The sequence below is a fragment of the Macaca thibetana genome, chromosome 1, assembly GCF_024542745.1.
Source record: "Macaca thibetana thibetana isolate TM-01 chromosome 1, ASM2454274v1, whole genome shotgun sequence".
Lineage (NCBI taxonomy): Eukaryota > Metazoa > Chordata > Mammalia > Primates > Cercopithecidae > Macaca > Macaca thibetana.
Window position 1 is genome coordinate 125,649,015 of NC_065578.1, and position 18,311 is coordinate 125,667,325.

Below are 18,311 nucleotides of genomic sequence, written 5' to 3' on the forward strand. Positions count from 1 at the left end.
GCCACATTTTCTTTATCCAGTCTATCATTGATGGGCATTTGGGTTGTTTCCAAGTCTTTGCTATTATGAATAGTGCTACAATAAACATACATGTGCACATGTCTCTACAATAAACATACATGTGCACATGTCTTTGTAGTAGAATGATTTATAATCCTTTGGGTATATACCCAGTAATGGGATTGCTGGGTCAAATGGTATTTCTGGTTAGAGATCTTTGAGGAATTGTCGCATTGTCTTCCACAACAGCTGAGCTAATTTACACTCCCATCAACAGTGTAAAAGTTTTCCTGTATCTCCACATCCTCTCCAGCATCTGTTGTTTCCTGATTTTTTTTTTTTTTTTTTTTTTTTTTTTTTTTTTTTTTTTTGAGACAGAGTCTCCCTCTTGTTGCCTGGGCTGGAGTGCAATGATGTGATCTTGGCTCATTGCAACCTCTGCCTCCTGGGTTCAAGTGATTCTTTAAATAATGTGTGGTGGTGCATGCATGTAATCCCAAGTAGCTGGGATTACAGGCATGTGCCACCATGCCCAGCTAATTTTGTATTTTCAGTAGAGACAGGGTTTCTGCATGCTGGTCAGGCAGGTCTTGAACTCCCAATCTCAGGTGATCCACCCACCTCAGCCTCCCAAAGTGCTGGGATTACAGACGCGAGCCACCGCACCTGGCCCCTGACTTTTTAATGATCACCATTCTAACTGGAGTGAGATGGTATCTCATTGTGGCTTTGATCTCCATTTCTCTAATGGCCAGTGATGATGGGCTTTTTTTCATATGTTTGTTGGCCGCATATATGTCTTGTTTTAAGAAGTGTCTGTTCATATCCTTTGTCCACTTTTTCTTGGGGTTGTTTGTTTTTTCTTGTAAATTTGTTTAAGTTCCTTGTAGATTCTGGATATTAGACCTTTGTCAGATGGCTAGATTGAAGAAATTTTCTCCCATTCTATAGGTTGCCTGTTCACTTTGATGATATTTTCTTTTGCTATGCAGAAACTCTTTAGTTTAATTAGATCCAATTTACCAATTTTGGCTTTCGTTGCAATTGCTTTTGGTGTTTTAGTCATGAAGTCTTTGCACATGCCTATCTCCTGAATGGTATTGCCTAGGTTTTCTTCTAGGGTTTTTATGGTTTTAGGTCTAACATTTAAGTCTTTAATCCATCTTGAGTTAATTTTTGTATAAGGTGTGTAAGGAAGGGGTCCAGTTTCAGTTTTCTGCATATAGTTAGAAAGTTTTCCAGCACCTTTTATTAAATAGGGAATTCCTTCCCTATTGCTGGTTTTTGTCACGTTTGTCGAAGATCAGATAGTTGAAGATGTGTGGAATTATTTCTGAGGCCTCTGTTCTGTTCCATTGGTCTATATATCTGTTTTGGCACCAGTACCATGCTGTTTTGGTTGCTGTAACCTTGTAGTATAGTTTGAAGTCAGGTAGCATGATGCCTCCAGCTTTATTCTTTTTGCTTAGGATTATCTTGGCTATGTGGGCTCTTTTTTGGTTCCATATGAAATTTAAAGTACTTTTTTCTAATTCAGTGAAGAAAGTCAATGGTAGCTTGATGGGAATAGCATTGAATCTCTAAATTACTTTAGGCAGTATGGCCATTTTCACTATATTGATTGTTCCTATCCATGAGCATGGAATTTTTTCCAGTTGTTTGTGTCCTCTCTAATTTCCTTGAGCAGTGGTTTGTGGTTATCCTCTTTTATTTTGTTGAGCAGTGGTTTCTAGTTCTCCTTGAAGAGGTCCTTCACCTCCCTTGTAAGTTGTATTCCTAGGTATTTTATTTTCTTTGTAGCAATTTTGAATGGAAGTTCACTAACGATTTGGCTGTCTGTTCATCTGTTATTGGTGTATAGGAATGCTTGTGATTTTTACACATTGATTTTGTGTCCTGAGACTTTGCTGAAGTTGCTTATCAGCTTAAGGAGTTTTTGGGCTGAGATGATGAGGTTTTCTCAATATACAGTCATGTCATCTGTGAACAGAGACAATTTGACTTCCCCTCTTCCTGTATGAATACACTTGATTTCTTTCTCTTGCGTGATTGCCCTGGCCAGAACTTCCAATACTATCTTGAATAGGTGTGGTGAGAGAGGGCATACCTGTCTTGTGCAGGTTTTCAAAGGTAATGCTTCCAGTTTTTGCACATTCAGTATGATATTCGCTGTGGGTTTGTCATAAATAGCTCTTATTATTTTGAGATACATCCCATCAATACCTAGTTTATTAAGTGTTTTCAGCATGAAGCGATATTGAATTTTATTGAAGGCCTTTTCTGCATCTATTGAGATAATCATGTAGTTTTTAATCATTGGTTCTGTTTACGTGATGGATTACATTTATTGATTTGCATATGTTGAACCAGCCTTGCATCCCAGGGATGAAGCTGACCTGATCATGGTGGATAAGCTCTTTGATGTGCTGCTGGATTCAGTTTGCCAGTATTTTATTGAGGATTTTCACATCAATGTTCATCAGGGATATTGGCCTGAAATTTTCTTTTTTTGTTGTGTCTCTGCCAGGTTTTGGTATCAGGATGATGCTGGCCTCATAAAATGAGTTAGGGAGGATTCCCCCTTTTCCATTGTTTGGAATCATTTCAGAAGGAATGGTACCAGCTCCTCTTTGTACCTCTGGTAGAATTTGACTGTGAATCCTTCTGGTCCTGGGCTTTTTTTTTTTTTTCGGTTGGTAGGCTATTAATTATTGCCTCAATTTCAGAACTTGTTATTGGTCTACTCAGGGGTTCGACTTCTTCCTGGTTTAGACTTGGGAGTGTGTATGTGTCCAGGAATGCATCCATTTCTTCTAGATTTTCTAGTTTATTTACATAGAGGTGTTTATAGTATTCTCTGATAGTAGTTTGTATTTCTGTGGGATCAGTGGTGATATCCCCCTTTATAATTTTTTATTGTGTCTATTTGATTCTTCTCTGTTTTCTTCTTTGTTACTCTGGCTAGCAGTCTATCTATTTTGTTAATCTTCTCAAAAAATCACCTCCTGGATTTGTTGTTTTTTGAAGGGTTTTTCATGTCTCTATCTCCTTCAGTTCTGTCAGATCTTGGTTATTGCTTATCTTCTACTAGCTTTTGAATTTGCGCTTGCTTCTCTAGTTCTTTTAGCTATCATGTTAGGGTGTCAGTTTTAGACCTTTTCTGCTTTCTGATGTGGGCATTTAATGCTATAAATTTCCCTCTTCATGCTGTTTTAGCTGTGTCCCAGAGATTCTGGTACATTGTACCTTTGTTCTCATTGGTTTCAAAGAACTTATTTATTTCTGCCTTAATTTCGTTATTTACCCAGTAATCATTCAGGAGTAGGTTTTTCAGTTTCCGTGTAGTTGTTTGGATTTGAGTGCATTTCTCAATCCTACCTTTTAATTTGATTGCACTGTGGTCTGAGAGGGTGTTTGTTATAATTTCGATTCTTTTGCATTTGCTGAGGAGTGTTTTACTTCCAATTACGTGGCCAATTTTAGAATGAGTGCTATGTGGTGGTGAGAAGAATGTACACTCTGTTGATTTTGGGTGAAGAGTTCTGTAGATGTCTATTAGGTCTGCTTGGTCCAGAGCTGAGTTCAAGTCCTGAATATCGTTAATTTTCTGTCTCATTCATCTGTCTAATATTGACAGTGTCTAATATTAAAGTTTCCCACTACTATTGTGTGGGAGTTTAAGTCTCTTCGTGCATCTCTAAGAACTTGCTTTATGAATCTGGGTGTTCCTGTATTGGGTGCAGATATATTTAGGATAGTTAGCTCTTCTTATTGCATTGATCCCTTTACCATTATGTAATGCCCCTCTTTGTCTTTTTCGATCTCTGTTGGTTTAAAGTCTGTTTTATCAGAGACTAGGATTGCAATCCCTGCTCTTTTTTTTCCATTTGCAACATCCCTTTATTTTGAGCCTATGTGTGTCTTTCCAAATGAGATGGGTCTCCGAATACAACACACCAATGGGTCTTGACTCTTTATCCAATTTGTCAGACTGTGTCTTGTAATTGGGACATTTAGCCCATCTACATTTAAGGTTAATATTGTTATGTGTGAATTTGATCCTGTCATCATGATGCTAGCTGGTTATTTTGCACATTAGTTAATGCAGTTTCTTCATAGTGTCGTTGGTCTTTATATTTTGGTATGTTTTTGTAGTGGCTGGTACCATTTTTTCCTTTCCATATTTAGTGCTTCCTTCAGGAGCTCTCGTAAGGTAGGTCTGGTGGTGACAAAACCACTCAGCATTTGCTTGTCTGTAAAGGATTTTATTTCTCCTTCACTTATGAAACTTAGTTTGGCTCGATATGAAATTCTGGGTTGAAAATTCTTTTATTTAAGAATGTTGCATATTGGCCCCCACTCTCTTCTGGCTTGCAGGGTTTCTGCAGAGAGATACGCTGTTAGTCTGATGGGCTTCTCTTTGTAGGTAACCTGACCTTTCTCTCTGGCTGCCCTTAACATTCTTTTTTTTTTTTTTTTTTTTCATTTCAACCTTGGAGAATCTGACAATTATGTGTCTTGAGGTTGCTCTTCTCAAGGAGAATCTTAGAGGTGTTCTCTGTATTTCCCAAATTTAAATGTTGGCCTGACTTGCTAAGTTGGGGAAGTTCTCCTGGATAACATCCTTAAGTGTGTTTTCCAATTTGGCTCCCTTCTCCCCATCACTTTCACACACACCAATCAATCCTAGGTTTGGTCTTTTCACATAGTCCCATATTTCTTGGAGGCTTTGTTTTTTCCTTTTCATTCTTTTTTCTCTAATCTTGTCTTTATGCTTTATTTCATTAAGTTGATCTTCAGTCTCTGATATCCTTTCTTCCCCTTGATTGATTTGGCTATTGATACTTGTGTACGCTTCACGAAGTTCTCATGCTGTGTTTTTCAGCTCCATCAGGTCATTTATCTTCTTCTCTAAACTGGTTATTCTAGTTAGCAATTCCTGTAACCTTCTATCAAGTTTCCTTGCATAGGGTTAGAACATGCTCCTTTAGCTCAGAGGAGTTTGTTATTACCGACCTTCTCAAGCCTACTTCTGTCAATTCGTCAAACTCATTCTCCGTCCAATTTTATGCCCTTGTTGGAGAGGAGTTGTGATCATTTGGAGGAGAAGAGGCATTCTTGTTTTTGGAATTTTCATCATTTTTGTGCTGGTTTTTCCTCATCTTCATGGATTTATCCACCTTTGATCTTTAATGCTGATGCCCTTTTGATGGGGTTTTTGAGTGTGTGTCCTCTTTGTTGATGTTGATGTGATTGCTCTCTGTTTGTTAGTTTTCTTTCTAACAGTCAGGCCCCTCTTCTGCAGGTCTGCTGGAGTTTGCTGGAGGTCCACTCCAGACCTTGTTTGCTGGGTATCACCAGTGGAAGCTGCAGAACAGCAAAGATTGCTGCCTACTCTTTCCTCTGGAAGTTTCATCCCAGAGGAGTATCTGCCTGATGCGAGCCAGAGCTCTCCTGTGTGAGGTATCTGTCGACCCCTCCTGGGAGATGTCTTCCAGTCAGGAGGCACAGGGGGCAGGGATCCACTTGAGGAGGCAGTCTGTCCCTTAGTAGAGCTTGAACACTGTGCTGGGAGATCTGCTGCTCTCATCAGACCTGGCAGGCAGGAAATTTTAAGTCTGCTGAAGCTGCACCCACAGCCGCCCCCTCCCCCAGGTGCTCTGTCCCAGGGAGATGGGAGTTTTATCAATAAGCCCCTCACTGGGTCTGCTGCCTTTCTTTCAGTGATGCCCCAGTCAGTGAAGAGGAATCTAGAGAGGCAGTCTGGCCACAGCCACTTTGCCATGCTGTGGTGAGTTTGGCTTCCTTAACACTATGAGGGGAAAACCGCCTACTCAAGTCTCAGTACTGGCAGACAGCCCTCCCTGCACCAAGCTCAATTGTCCCAGACTGACTTCAGGCTGGCAGAAAGAATTTCAAGCCAGTGGTTCTTAGCTTGCCGGGCTCCGTGGGAGTGGGACCTGCTGATTGAGACCACTTGGCTCCCTGGCTTCAGTCCTCTTTCCAAGGGAGTGAACGGCTCTGTCCCAGTGGGGTTCCAGGTGCCACTGGGATATGAAAAAAAAAAAAAACTCCTACAGCTGGCTCGAGGTCTGCCCAAACAGCCACCTAGTTTTGTGCTTGAAACCCAGGACCCTCATGGTGTAGGCACACAAGGGAATGTCCTGGTCTGTGGGTTGCAAAAGCCATGGGGAAAGTGTAGTATCTGGACTGGGTAGCACAGTCCCTCATGGCTTCCCTTGGCTAGGGGAGGTAGTTCCCCGCCACTTTGCACTTCCCGGGTGAGGCAACACCCCACTCTGCTTCTGCTCACCCTCTGTGGGCTGCACCCAATGTCTAACCAGTCCCAGTGAGATGAACCAGGTACCTCAGTTGGAAATGCAGAAATCAGCCACCTTCTGCATTGGTCCTGCTAGGAGTTGCAGACCAGAGTTGTTCCTATTCGGTCATCTTGCCAGCTGTCTTTAAGAAATTTTTTATCTATGTTCATGAAAGAGGTTGACCACAGTTCTTTTTTAAATTTGAAATTTTTATATTATTTTCTTCTACTTCAACTTGAATTTCCATTTTACTTCTTTATGACATTTTTAGTGTAACATACGCTTAAATATATTTATTGACTACTCTCTTCATAAGAATGTGTAAGTACATTGAATTGAAATATTTGTCTATCATTCCCTATGGTTATAAGGTTATGTGTTTATAAATTCTTCTAAGTCAGACATCATTATACTTATTAGTATTAATAATTATTATTGTTCATGTTACCAAATAAAATATACTTATATTTTATAGATAATTATATTTAAAGTTTTATTAGAAACATTTAATGAACTTATACGAGCTGTCTCTTTTTTGTTTTCAATTACTTCATAAAATCATAGAAAAATATTATCTGTTGATAGTTTTCATCTTTTTATATGTAAGTAACTAAGGAACCTTGTTTATGTGGCTACTCAAGTTGGGTTTCCTGGCAGAGATGAGTGAGGTTGCCAAGACATACAATTTAGTAAGGAAGTATTTAAAAACAAACAAACAACTGTAAGGGATAGTGAAAGAAACAGAACAAGAAAGTGTATATGTCAAGCAAACGTATGGGCTGAGATAAAGCCTAGCTTTTGTCTGACCCACAAAAGAAAGTTGTTGAAAATAAGCTGCACTATAGAGATACAGATGTGTAAAAACAATAAACTGCATGATAGAGATGTCATGTGTAAAGACAAAAGGGTGGCCTGTAACAAGAGTGAAAAAGTGCAGCCTCCCAGGCAAGGCAGCTCCAGTGAACTGATCAACCAGGGGGCTACTATTTGCCATTGACAGCCAATACTCAATAGCAGCTAGGGGGTGGGTACATCGTTCTGGCAAAGGGGATCTGATGAGGAAGGCATCACCTATACATAGATAGGTAAAGTAAAATGAAAGGATTTGTATCTTAGCAATGGCACTAAATTCTACGCACTCTTCTCAAGTTATGCCAAAATTTGTATAGTGATTATCTTAAGTCATATTTACCAGGAAACATGCTCTGAAAAGGAAAAATCACAAGCAAGAAGCATACTGGGGGGTGCTTTCAGGGTAAAACCTGCCAGAGGGTGACAGAGACAAAATTGGGCAAAGACAGAAGTTAAACCTCTTTATTACAACTGCAAAAGAGAGCTCTGTGGTTGGGAGGACCCTTTGGCAAAGTCTGACAGTAAGGTCTTTGCATTCGTGCCTCAACAGGCCTTTGGAAGTGGCTACTCCTGAAAAGAGGCTTAACCTCAAAAGAGTATGTTCCAGTTGACCAAGAGAAATTTCCATAAGGAACTCAGCTTGAACCATCAGAAACTCTTGGGAAGTTGTAATTATGAGGGTTTCAGTCCTGAAGCGGAGGATCTGGGTGATGCACCACAGCATTTATTACAGATATAGATATTTACAATTGATTTTAAATAACTAAAAACTTGATTTTTATTCCTTCAATTTTCCTGGGAATCAAAACTTAGAAATCACATTGGAAGAATATTTCTTTCCCAATCATTAAAATCCCATTGGACAACAAGATGTAGCATTCAGTAGGTTTTTACACATGTGAAATTTACTAGAGTAAAATTTTACATGGGTGAAAGATAGGATTGTATTATAATTGTGAGAAAGGTAATTATGGAAGCAGAAGTGAAAAACAAAATAACATAATGGCTCTTCTTTAAGTGCACCTTTGTCATAGGCAGAAGTTTAAAATGACCCCCATTGAAGGGAGCAAGAGGCACAGTTTTACCAATTTATTTGAGGTGCATGATACAAAGAAGGTACCCTTCAGTCAGTGTTAACCTCAAAGGGGATTCTTTTGTCAAACTATGATAATTATTTTAGTCTATCAGAAAATGATATGGTTCATGAGATCTGGATATCTTTCCCATCAGGGCCCCTTCCCTAACCTATGTGATGAAGGTTGAATGTTAAGGGATCACATCAGTAAAGAGAGTAGCCAAAGGTGTAAAATTGATCCTAATTTGTAGCAGACTATGGTAGAAAGGAAAGGACAGACACGTCTATCCTCCAAGGAGATTCCTGAGAACTTTTCACATCTTCCCAAACCCTTTCATGTCTTCTTGGAGGTACAGGAAAGAACCACTTGAACACCAGCTGATAAATCAGAAAACTCAATTCTCCTTGTGTTCAATGAGTTAATCTTGAAGCTTCTTATGGATCTTTGGGATTCAAGGCTGTTTGTGGAAAAATAACAAAAAGGGAGAGGCTCCAGCTATTCATGCCCACATTTGGGAAAGGATAATTCTAAAGAGTATTACTTCTGCTTTGACAGGTATTCCTATTGACATGGGGAAATAGCACAGTGTGGCTCTTCTACTGGCCAGGAGATGGAGAAGATGGCACAGGAAGTTTGGAGGGCAGAGCACAGGGGCCTTGGGAGGATAGGGCTAGAGCCCTGGAGAGGAGGCTGGCAGTGGACATTGCACTGTTGTTACTGCTGATAGAACATTATTCCAGATTTAAGCACATCTGCAAGAAACAGGAGACAGATTTCTTCAGAGGTGCACAATCTGCATTAATCATCAGGAGCTCCATCACATCCTCAGAGGAAAAGTCCTTCCCATCTCTTTTAGTCTGTCTAAGCTACTATAACAAACTTCCATATATTGGGAAGCTTATAAACAACAAAATTTGTCTGGAAAGTCCAATATCAAGGTGCCATCATATTCAGTGTCTAGTTGGCAGGGGGCACTTCCTCCTGGTTCATAGAAGGTGCCTTCTCACTGTGTCCTCACAGGGTAGTGGGGTAAGGAGGCTCCCTTGGGCCTTTTTTATAAGGACACCAATCCATTCATGAGGGTTCTACTCCCACAATCTAATCACCCTCAAAAGCCCCACCTCCTAATACTATCACCTTGAAGTTAGAATTTCAACAGATAAATTTTGGAGTGACACATTCAATGCATAGCACCACCTGTCATTTGGGCACAACCACCAGCCTATGGGATCCAGCACTGGCAACATCTAACCACAATATGAGTTACTGAGAGGACATACCAACTTTTTCCTAGTTGTAAAAATACCAGGCATGGTCTCCTGCCCTAGTTAGATACTTTCCCTGTCCTGACCTCAGTATTCTAATAGGGACATTAACAGTGGGATCAAGTTCAAAGTAGACGAAGCAGGACAGAAGAGTCTGGAGTGGAGGAAGGACACTGCAGTTGTTAAGAGAATATGAAAATACCTGACACATGAGACAAATTAGGAAACTAGCAGAGAAACCCTGGGCAACCATATTGGGGGAACCCACCCCCAATATTTCAACATAGGTTCTTTCTATTTTCCACAAGTGTCAGCCAGTTGAGAAATACAGAGAAAGAGTACAAAGAGGAATTTTACAGCTGGGACTCCGGGGGTGACATCACATATTGGTAGGACTGTGATGCCCACCGGAGTCACAAAACCATTTATTAAGGCTTTAGAAAGTTGGTGGGGAGGGTGTACAAATGGGGAGTAGGTCACAAAGATCACATGCTTCAAAGGGCAAAAAGGAGAACAAAGATCACATGCTTCTGAGGAAACAGGACAAGGACAAATTTAGAACTACTCATAAGGGTCTATGTTCAGCTGTGCACGTATTGGCTTGATAAACATCTTAAACAACAGAAAACAGGGTTCGAGGGCAGAGAACCAGTCTGACCTCAAATTTACCAGGGTGGGGTTTTTTCCCCACCCTAATAAGCCTAAGGGTACTGCAGGAGACCAGGGTGTATTTCAGTCCTTATCTCAACCACATAAGACAGACATTCCCAGAGCGGCCATTTATAGACCTCGCCCCAGGAATACATTCCTTTCCCAGGGTCTTAATTATTATTATTTCTTGCTAGGAAAAGAATTTAGCTATATCTTCCCTACGCACGTCTGTTTATAGGCTCTCTGCAAGAAGAAAAATATGGCTGTATTCTGTCCGATCTCCCAGGAAGTCAGACCTTATGATTGTCTTCCCTTGTTCCCTGAGAATCACTGTTATTCTGTTCTTTTTCAAGGTGCACTGATTTCATAATGTTCAAACACACATGTTTTACAATCAATTTGTACAGATAACACAATTATATTGGTCCTGAGGTGACATACATCCTCAGCTTACGAAGATAACAGGATTAAGAGATTAAAATAAGACAGGCATAAGAAATTATAAGAGTATTATTAGGGAAATGATAAATGTCTATGAAATCTTCACAATTTATGTTCCTGTGCTGTGGCTCCAGCTGGTCCCTCCATTCAGGGTCCCTGACTTCCTGCAACACAACCAGAAAAGGAGAGAAAAGTAAAGTAAAGGAAGATGCTTGGGCAAAAAAAAATGGATTTGAGAGACAAGGAGTATGGTCCTCAATCCCTGGTGGGAAGACTCTAAAGCTTATTCTGTAATGCTAAAGGCACATTACAGAAAGGTAGAAACTCTGAGCACAGATTCATCCCAGTGCACATCGGTCTCCCTCAGGATCCCCTTCCTTGGAAGTCAGAGACCAAGGAGAAGCTGCAAGTCCAAGTGCTCTCCATGCTGGTGAGAGATTCTCCCAGGGAGGAAGGCTGGTTTCTGTCATCCCAGGCTTACTGAACCTGTCCTTAGCAGAAAATTTCTAAAGCATCTTCCTTCTCTTTCTGTTGGCTCTCAAAGCACACACCCCTATGTAAATACATCCTTTTCCCTATCTCTCTTTCCACTTTTCCTGAGAATACCCTCCATGAAGGATGTTCTGAAAACTACTCATTTCCAAATCAAGAGAGCTCTAAAGAAGAATTCCTTCAAAGTTACCCATGTCAGATATAGGAATACAGGGATATTCTACAGTCCACTGTGTTCTGCAGTCTTAAGTTTATTTTCAAGCCACGGATGATGAAAGACATCAATGAAGTACAAGAAGAACTGGACCAACAATGAGGGTAGCCAGGTTCTGGTCCTGATTATGCCACAAACCATTCATGTGACCTGACATCTCTGGACCCCAATTTTCTTACGTGAAATATTGTATCTCATGATATCTCTCATTTTCTTTTTGAAATTAAGAGATAATTTCTTACAATAAAATGCGCAGGTTTTAAGTGCACAGTTTAATGAGTTTTGACAAATATTTACACTATGTATCTTTAAACCAACACCCAAATTTCTAATGTCCTTTTAATAGTAAGTATTTTCTCATTTCCGTTTCCTTACCAAATCAGTATTTACCCACATCAACTCCTCTACATCCATCTACAAAGCAGATTTAGTGTCAAAATACATAGGGTGCTGTACCCTACCAGGGAATTTGAGTAGAAAGACCAGGAGCCTCCATTTACCCTGCCAGAAAGCCGGGGCCACCTCACACAGTGAGCTGCTCCTGTCCCTGAAGATAGAAAAGCACAGGGAGGGCCCCAGCCTGAGTCCTTTTATCCTGGACTCAAACCAGGCTCAGAAATTATGGGGAATTCCATGAGTTTACTGCATCCAGGGTATCTTATGCCACTTTTTATGAACACATGTGTCACACTCCCTCTTTGCACTGAAAAGTCTAATTTGGCTACTGCAAAAAGATCAGCAATGTTTCTCAGGGTTTTGAGTAGAAGACCAAAGCATGGAAAAAGATACATGTGGGTCTGATGGAGAGTGCTTCCCGTGTACTATTCTAACTTCAGTGCACCATCTGGGCACTTGCAAAGGAAAATCAGTAAATCTCCCTGAGCCCCTGACACACTGGAAGCAGGGCTGACCATGGAGGTGAAAGGTTGATGCTAATCACATTTTATCTTTTAATCACTTTCCATTTCAATTTGTACCTTCCTGCCACACAAGAGCCTCCCTGACTTGGGAAGAATCAGAGTCACTTGAAGAAGCCATTTGGAGGGATCACAAAAAAAAATTCTAGAACAGTCTTGGGTGATAGTGAAGAAGAAATACATCTACAATTTTGCCTTTCATAAGATTGACAAGTGTCCAATTCTTTCCCTCAGTGGGCACCTTCTCTCATTCCTCCTGGAGCCAATCTTTGGGCAGCAGCCGTTGGGGAAATGTGGCCCACTGAATGACAGAGGATGTCTTGGTCGGTCAGTTTCAAGATTTGGGGCAGGTCAGGACACAGAGACAGCAGCCACAGCTTGTCTTTCTTTCTCTGACACTTGATATTACTCTCTGCTCTTATCCCTGAATTCCTCTCAAATTGGTCCTTTCAGGGTGATGCATTCACCCTTATTGCATTTTTCACTAAACATGGTTTCTTTATAAAATTTGAGAAGCAGATTTTTTGGAGATTTAGACTCTGTTTGAGGCACTCGTTTATCTGCTCACACTATTGAGACCTTCCCAAGAAATTCTGGGCTACCACGTGGGAAAAAGTCATGCCCAGGACTTTGAGATCGCAGGCCTGTATGAAGGAAAGGAGCCCCAGGGATGAAAGAGACTCCAGGGATCACAAAGGAGGGAAAGTGGTGAAGCGAGAGGTTCTCCTCCTACTCTTGGATATATGGAACGTATTCTAAGATCCTGTGTGTCAATCATTGCTAAGGAATGGAGGAGATAATACAATAACACTTTGTGGATGGTGTGAAGCTGAGGGAGGAGGGTTAAGTCAGACTTCAGAGCATAGGGTGGTGCTGGAAAAATCCCCTGTACAGCATCACTATAGGAGAATCTTCTTCTGCCTAATCGCCAGTCAGCAAGCATGTTGCATAGTGATCAACACCTACCAGATAGCACTGTTTCTTCACTCTGCTTGCTCACATGTGCCTCCTACTAGACCATGAGCTTCCCTTGGGCCTATCATCACTGCATCCTTCCTCACTCTCAGGAGCTGGCCCCTAGTAGGTGCTCAGTAGCCTTTGGGTAAATGATCTTACATTCATTTGACCTAAAACATCAGTGCTAGATACGGTGTGTGTGGCATGGATGGCAACTTTATTTACTTTATGTAAAATGTGAGGACGAGACATTTGCATGGAATATGAAGTGCATTAGGATCCAGTCCTGTAATCCTAGAAGAAACCACAATTCCAAAAACTCAACCTAGGGATTTCTCTCTTCTTGTCTCCTCATAGCCACACAACTCCACTGAAGGACCCAGGTACACTTGAGAAAAATGCATGGGACCTTATATCCCCCTTCCCCACCCATCACATGCACATACAAAATCCTTACAGAGGAAAGAGAAATGTTGTTATTCACCCCAATGCTGCAAAACTGAAGCTTGGAGTGCAAAGAGAGAGTTTGGCGTGTATTTTAGAGAATTGAGTGAGATATTGGTACACTGAGAAATTAGTGGGTGACTTGGTTTCCTCCTGTCCAAGCTGGGCCCAGAATAAAAGGACACTGCTCTGGGCTTCTTCATGCCATGTGGATCCCTGAGGCTAGAACAGCCTGAAGAGAAGCAGTGAGTGAAGAGACTTCTGTGGAAGAGGAAGCCTTCAGGCCAGCAATCAGCTCCCACTAGACAGAATGAGAAGATGGTGTAGTTACGGGTTGGGGTAGGATGCAGAAATGAAAGACAGATGTCCAGAAACAGCACTGGAAAAAGATGCACAAAACAGACTGGAAAATGAAGACAGAGTGTAGGACAGATGGCAAGCAGAAAGCGGTGAGATGAAAACAGACCCAAAAGTCAGATACTCTTAAAAAAAGGTTCAGCAAAAAGGTTGTGGCCGAAATCCAGTCTGCCACATGTTTACTACGACAATAAAATTCTACGGGAACATAGCCACTCCCATATGTTGTCTATGACTGCTTTTGTGCTACAACAGCAGAACTGAAAAGTTGTGACAGAGATTGTCTGGCCTGCTAAGTGTAAAATGTTTACCATCTGACCCTTGGCAGAAAAGGATTACTGACCACTGTTATAAACCTAAAAGTTACTTTGAGATCAATGAGATCAAAGGTAGCATTGAGGAAAACAAAGCAGCTCCAGGGTATCCCATAGATTTTGGTAAAGCTGAGATGAACCTACTTTCAAGCTCCCAGTCTCTGCTCTTCTTGTACTTCGAGTATTTCTCTTATTTGATTATCAAGCTTTGGGACCTAGGTCGGAGGATGATGAGACACCCAGATGCTCCCAGATTCTAACACATAAGATAGGTCATGACAAGGGACACTGATGTTCCTGAAGAAGTAATTATCAAGTTGTAAGTCATAGGGGCAGTACAGAAGGTCCAGGGAAGTTGCCAAGGAGGGATGAGAAAGGAGAAAAAATGTCTTAGGAGCAGGGGACACAGAGTCAAAGAAAGGACGTGTTTCATAACAGAAAAAATATAATCCAATCTCCCTCCAAATTAGATTATCTGCAACAACAGATCTGATTAATTTAGCCAGCATTCTGCTTTACCTTTCACTTCAAGGCTTGCCTCCCAGATACCTTCACATCTTTTCTCTCCCCTGACTTGCTGTGGTGTGAAAATATTCCAGGCGAAGGACAGAGTGCAGTCCAGACACCAACTCCTGGGAGGGGCAGACACTGCAGGTCCCAACCATCTGTGGGGCAGCCCCACAAAAGTCTCCTGTGGGGTGGGCAGTGTCCGGAGCAAATGCAATGGGGATGTCTTGTCATTGACGTTAAAGAGAGGGGTGATGAGAGAGGGTGTTTCTCCCTTGTGGTATTTTGGGGAATAATTTTCTTCACTGATGTTGTGTCATACTAAAGTACTTTCTGCTTTCTCTCAGTTTACTTTCAACTAGGGAAAATGTCCTAGCAGCAGCAGAAATAAGGCAAAGTCCCCTGCCAGCACCACCCCCAACTCAGGTCCCACAGCCCTGTCCTCCCAGTGCCTGAACCCTTTCTCCCACCCTTCATACAGTAGAAGTCCCTCCGTTAAGTACCCCTTATGCCAGCAAGACTGCACACCAAAGCAGAAGTGACCCTCAGAAGTCACCTTCTCTGACCTGGACAAGAGGATACTGCATCCCCCGGCCCCCCTCCATCCCCTTATTTCCAACAACAGGGACCACCACACAACCTAGAAGATACTATCTGTCTTCAGATTCAAGATGGAAGATATTGTCATAGTCTACTGGGGTTTCCTCCCTGAATCGACAACCCCTCCCAGCTTTTCAGCCAGGAGACAACATGGTTTAGACAGAGTGCCACGTTTTCAAACCTTCCGCCTGTGATCCAAATATGCCATGTTTCCACCTGCTACCTTCTCTACCACACTGCCTTCTGCTGGCTATATGAGATTCCTGCAAGAACACAGAACATTCAGCTCTCTGCCTCAATGGGATTCAACAACTTCATTAAGGTTTCTAGGAGCAAATATTGTTTAAAAAAAAAAAATTAACATATGAAAACTGCTTAAATCAATGAAAAATTTTCCAGAATTTTTTACAGCACATCTACACACTCTTTGATGAAGACAATGACATTGTCTGTTTGTATTTTCTCCCTAATAATCTCCATAAATCCTAACAAAGCTCACCCCTTCCTCTGGACTTTGAACCTATTCCAAGATCTATGATGTTTTTTTTCTCTCTCTGCTTCCCAATCAAACATATGTATCCCTGACTCACCATGTCTTTGCTCTCTTGCTGGAGATGGAAAAAAGTCACAGAGAGACAAAGGAGCCTGTGGAGGAAAGTGGAGCCTGAATGGGAAATCCTCGGAAGGACCCTAGAGGTGATCAGGGGCCACCCAACAGTGACAAGGGAACACAATTCAAGCCAGAAGGTCTTCTTTTTCTCTCTGGTTGCCCAGTCTCAGTCTTTGGTTTCAGCTGCTTCCAGACCCACCTCTATATGAGGCACCTATCCACTTCTAATTAGGGACTCGCCATGCAGGGGAGGTGGGGAGAGTGGACGAAGGAGCCATCAGTGTCAAGGCTGCAGGAGGGATGAGCACATGACATGCCCTGCAAGGTTCATAGATGTGTGAGCGCTCAGCATCTGGGACCAGAATTGTGAGCCTGGCTCTGCACGGAGCCCAGTCTGTTGGGGATGGACCCCAGAGAGAGGTATTACTTCAGCAGTTCTCACACTAATTGGTCTTGAAAATAATTTACACACTTAAGATTAATAAGGACCCCAAATAGATTTTATTCACGTGATTTACATCTATTGATATTCTTGTATTAAAAATTAAAACTAGAAAATTTTAAACACATCTTACATAAGTAGATATTGCACTAGCTGGCAGAGTGATGATGTCATTGCATATCATCTACTCTCCAGAAAATTCTACCATAGACTCATGAAAAAATATAAGTAAAAAAGTCAAATAATATCAGCATTATGATTAAAATTGTTTCGACCTCGCTGACCCTACTGGATGCATCTCAGGGACCCGAAGGTCCCCACACGACACTTTGACAACCACTGGTCTAGGGCATGATTGTGGGCCAGGCCTCCAGGGTCTCAGAGCACAACACACCACAGTAGCACAAGTTTCAAAGGGTTGAGGACGTTCTCCTTGGTCTCAGCTTACTTGTGGGTTTTATTTATGCCTGTTGTTTAACTATCCAGCCAAATTAAGTTCTGCCCTTTAATTCCATGATCATTAATCAGAACCAATTTAGCACTGCTAAATTGAGTTCTGTACCATCATTCAATAACCATTGACAACAACGCCTAGAAAGCATCTAGTTTATAAAACCTGAAGACAAAGAGAATAAGACACTGAAGCTCTCTAGAGAAGCCTCCTCGGTTGTCTCTTGCAGCAGTGGGGATACACGTGTGCTGCATGAACCATTAGGCTGATCTGACCAGGGCTTCCATCAGGCACAGAGGGTGTGAGGGATGATGTATTGAACGTGGAAGGTGAGGAAGAAGGCAGAGCAGAGGATGTCTCCTGGGTTCCTATCTGGGTTTCTTCCTTGTGTTCCTAAGTGCAACCAGCAGGAGTTTCCTTGGGAGCTAATCACATTCAGTGATTATGGAAGTTTGAATCTAATAATATTATTTCCCAGTTCTCCTCCCACCAGCTACACAATAGCGTCTCCCTTATTTCCATGGAGGTAAAATCACATCATAGTCAATTGAAAAATATACCTGAAGGATAAAAAATTTTAAGAACAGTCAAGAGTGGAGGTGGAAGAGAAAGGATAAGAACTAATTTTATAGTAGGATTGGGAAAGTCCCCCCAAATTGCACCCACTTCCCTTTTGCCTAGTCAAGATTATAAGTTCCTGGGTCCTTTCACTGAGCACAGGAAAGTCCCTGCTAGTTGATTTCAGACTGAAACAAAGAGACTAGAGCTTCTGGTTCTTGTTTCTAAATCTTACTATTAAACTCTTCTCCTGGGCCTAAATTTTCCTCAAGCTCTTTGCATTGTAGGTATGTAGAATATATTTTTCTCTGCAAATTCCACAGCTTAAAGTCTTTTTTTTTAAGTTTAGCAGGCAGAATTTCTTAAATAAACTTTAAGCTGACACTATTGCCTGGGTAGTTAAGAACCTCCATCCATCATCCACTGTCTGGCCCCAAACCACTGACGTGTTTCTAGCACCACCACCTGGAAACTGGTGGAATCAAAAATCGGAGCTACCTGGGCTATGCCTTGGCAAGGAGCACAAGGTGTGTCCTTTGTGAGGCACACACTAGGACTAGGTTTCCATTATTTTATTTTGAGAGATTAGGCAAAGCTTCTTCTGGCCCACTGACCAGCTCAGGAAGTCTTCCTGGTGAAGAGAAGAAAAGGATGTAGTATCCATAAACAAATACAGCTAGAGAACAAAAGACTGGATAAACTGCCACAGGAGGGTCGACATGCATTGACCTAGAAAGAGACAGAATCTCCTCTACATCATCCCTGGAGGTGATAGCTCCCCAGGAGGTTTTCTGTGACCCACTCACCCCCACCTATCATCCAAATGGATTTCCACAGCACACT

At 41.7% G+C, this 18,311-nt stretch overlaps 2 protein-coding genes and 1 long non-coding RNA gene across 31 annotated transcripts in view; 2 read left to right on the top strand and 1 right to left on the bottom strand.

Annotated features, from left to right (window-relative positions):
• Positions 1–16,742, top strand: part of LOC126935396 (uncharacterized) — a 28,505-nt gene extending 11,763 nt beyond the window's left edge. Inside the window, exon 3 of the long non-coding RNA XR_007719241.1 lies at positions 15,155–16,742. This is a non-coding gene — a long non-coding RNA (uncharacterized LOC126935396). The remainder of the gene's footprint in view (positions 1–15,154) is intronic.
• Positions 1–18,311, top strand: part of S100A1 (S100 calcium binding protein A1) — a 1,186,348-nt gene that overhangs the window by 726,830 nt on the left and 441,207 nt on the right. The window lies entirely within an intron of this gene.
• Positions 1–18,311, bottom strand: part of S100A8 (S100 calcium binding protein A8) — a 675,486-nt gene that overhangs the window by 448,839 nt on the left and 208,336 nt on the right. The gene's annotated exons all lie outside the window — the stretch shown is intronic.